The sequence below is a fragment of the Callospermophilus lateralis genome, chromosome 10 (assembly GCF_048772815.1).
Source record: "Callospermophilus lateralis isolate mCalLat2 chromosome 10, mCalLat2.hap1, whole genome shotgun sequence".
NCBI lineage: Eukaryota > Metazoa > Chordata > Mammalia > Rodentia > Sciuridae > Callospermophilus > Callospermophilus lateralis.
Window position 1 is genome coordinate 52153332 of NC_135314.1, and position 3728 is coordinate 52157059.

Below are 3728 nucleotides of genomic sequence, written 5' to 3' on the forward strand. Positions count from 1 at the left end.
ACCTGCGCAGTGACATGGTACACGGGGTGTGATGCACTCTATTCACGGCCATCTTTTTTCTCTCGAGATTCAATTTTAAACGGAAATTTTTACTTAAAGTTGCATGTGAAACATGGAGTGGATTGTTATAGTTAAAGCTTTGTCCCAGGGTTTCATAAACTGACTTCCAGACCACTCACATATAATTGAATCAAGCCTTTATTGAAGCACACTGGTGGCGGCTGACCAGAACATAAAGCTGTTCCCCTGATCAGCCCCAAACAATTGCAAGGGAACTCCTTATAAGCCTGAAAATCACAAAAGGGATGTTCAGTGGGTCTAGCCAATGCAAGAAAGCCAGGTTACAGAAGCGGGACATTGCAGTCAAGCAGAGGGAAGCCAAACCAATCACAGTTAGCCCAGTCACTCCAGTTACAGAAACAGAGCCCTGTTACCCTAGTTACAGAAACAATACAAAACAAGGTTTCTATAGCAAAAGGAAAAGAACATCTTGCTCCAGTCGTGACTCTTCTACTTGGCATGGTTGTTTTACAGGATGAAGTCATAAAACAAAATGGAGTCACATTTGCTCCTACTACCACAGATCATAGGAGTGCAGTGGGGTGGATAAGCCACAGTGCCCCCACCAGGGGACCATGCAGTGACTTGTGGTGCCAACCTTCTCCTTTGTCCTGCCTGCAGGGGCCCAGGCAGGACAAAGGACTGTGAGCTGTGGGGTGGGGGTTAGGGTGAGCCCCAGTGTACTGACTCTGTGTTTAGCCCAGTGCTGCAGCAGGAGGCCCCCAGTGGAGGCTTGGCCTGGCATTTACCCCTTACCATCCATCAATGCCAGGATGTGCACCTGAACTTCATTTCATGAGCTCCATGTGGAGGCCTTTTGTGCCTGAGCCCTCACTCACTCCCCTATTGTGAGTGCCAAGACCCCCATGCCTGTTAAATCTTCATAAATGTTTTTTCCTGCTTCCTGTGACTGCTCTGCATGTCTCTTCTAGGTTCAGAGAAGTGTGTTTCCTGGGAGTGTGGGGGAGGCTCTGAGGGGCTGGGACAAATCCCTCCTGAAAGGGAAGATCTCTGGTCTCTGGAGACCTGCGTGGGCTCTCTCTCATCCAGCGAGGAGGTCCATGGAACAGGGTAGAGGAGAGTGTGGCTGCGGAGTCATTAATCAAGACCTCTGGAGACCAAGCAGGAAATAGGTCTAATTTTATGGCGCAGTGAACATGTATATATACTCAGGCAGAGCTAAGCAGATTACAGGCAGCCACCAATGCAATGTCTGCTAACTGTCCTTGCAGCGACCAATCCAGGAGTGGGCTATGGAGCAAATGCAGGAACTGCAACACATGGCCTCATGCCCAGGACTGTGCCTACGGAGTAAGCAGCCTGACACTCCTAGCATGAGGGGAGTGGCCTGCCACTCAGATGCCCTTAATGTATGCCATGTATGCAATACTCCATGCACTTGTCCCCTCAGAGACCCAAGCTCAGAAACCAACACTACTGGGCTCTTTGACCTTGGGCAAGACACTTGTCATTTCTCTCATCCTTAAAATGTGGCAACAGTGATAATCACAGTGCCTGACCTGGCTGGCTTCCTGGCAAGGGATAGATATGAGAGGAGAGAAAACCCACCAGCCTGGATAATACCAAGTGCCCCTCAAACTATTCCATAAAATAGAAATGAAAATTATTTATTATTAGTTCTAATTTGTGTGTGCATATGCATGTATTCCTTAGGATTTTCTTGTGTGAGTGTGTGTGTGTTTTTGGAGGGGGGTTTGTTGTGTGTGTGTGTGTGTTTGTTTTTGGAGGGGGGTTTGTTGTGTGTGTGTGTGTTTTGGGAGGGGGGTTTGTTGTGTGTGTGTGCGCGCGTGCGCACGCATGTTAGACAGAAAGAGAGAGAGAAGGAGGGAGGGAGAGAAATAGAGAGGGGGAGATTGTGTGTGGTACTGGGGATCAAATCAAACCCAGAGCTTTATGATAGGCAAGCACTCTACCACTGAGCTACATCTCCATCTCTTTTATATTTTCAGACTTGGTCTTACTAAATTGATCAGGCTCACCTCCAACTTGTGATCCTCCTGTCTCAGCCTCCCACATAGCCTCCCAAGGTGTTACAGGACTTCACTGCCATAATTGGCTTAGGGTTTTCTGTATGCAAGATTTTGCCATCTGCAAATAGATAGTTTTTCTTCTTTCTTTCTCAAGTGAATACTTTTAAATTTTTTTCTTGCCTAATTTCTATGACTGTAACTTTAATAAATATGATGTTAGATTTTTTTTATAAATACCCTTTATCAAGTTGAGGAAGTTTCATTTTATCTTTGTTTTTGTGTGTGGTATGTGCTTCTTTTTTAATCATGGAAAGGTATTAGATTTTGTCAAATGCCTCTTTTCATCATATGATCGTGTTGATTTTCTTCCTTTAATATTACTGTGTAGTACTTCGTGATTGATATTATTCCAGGTTTTAGTGTTTAATAATTAATAGCATGACTGACCACGAAGACTCATACGAAGATACCATGTTCAAGAAACTGCAGGGTGGAGGGACAGAGAGAATGACTCTATAAACTAACTACATAGTATGTGATAAGAATGCACATTATAATATAAAACACATAGTAGTTAGCTGCAAAAAACCATTCTTAGATTAGGAAAAACAGTGTTCCAGATTTCAGTGTAAATTACTTGCAATCTTCATCTCTTTTGTGTGGCAAATATCTTGGTCTGTTTTCAAATTCTTCCACTCAGCCTGAGTTATGAGGTCTGGAGTGTTTTTCTGCAATCACTGATTTCCTGCACAAATACTGTGTTCAATTCTGCATTAAACTTAGATACATAATGATTAATTCACCACTGAACTGAGGCAATTCCCATCCTTTCTCCTGGTCTTTGTTAAAAAGAGAAAGCATGCTTGTTGTGTATTTTCTTTATATAATGGCAGAATACTCCTCTTTCACACATATCCAGAACTTGCAGCTAACAGAAGATCAATAAGCCTCATCATGAATATCTAATCAGGTGTCATTCTCAAAGTCCTTCATGCCTAAAAGTCACGTTCTCAGGCTCATCACATGGAAAATGAACAATATGTTACTGAATGATCAATGGGTTATAGAAGATATCAAGGAGGAAATTTAAAAATTCTTAGAGATAAATGAAAATACAGACACAACATATAGGAATCTATGGGACACAATGAAAGCAGTTTTAAGAGGGAAATTCATTGCCTGGAGGTCATTCCTCAAAAAAAGGAAAAACCAACAAATAAATGAGCTCACACTTCATCTCAAAGCCCTAGAAAAGGAAGAGCAAAACAACAGCAAATGTAGTAGAAGGCAAGAAATAATTAAAATCAGAGCGGAAATCAACGAAATTGAAACAAAAGAAACTATTGAAAAAATTAACAAAACTAAAAGTTGGTGCTTTGAAAAAATAAATAAGATTGACAGACCCTTAGCCATGCTAATGAAGAGAAGAAGAGAGAGAACTCAAATTACTAACATACAGGATGAAAAAGGCAATATCACAACAGATGCTACAGAAATACAGAAGACAATTAGAAATTATTTTGAAAACCTATATTCCAATAAAATATAAGATAGTGAAGACATCAATAAATTTCTTAAGACATATGATTTGCCCAGACTGAGTCAGGAGGATACACACAATTTGAACAGACCAATATCAATGGATGAAATTGAAGAAGCAATCAAAAGACTACCAAC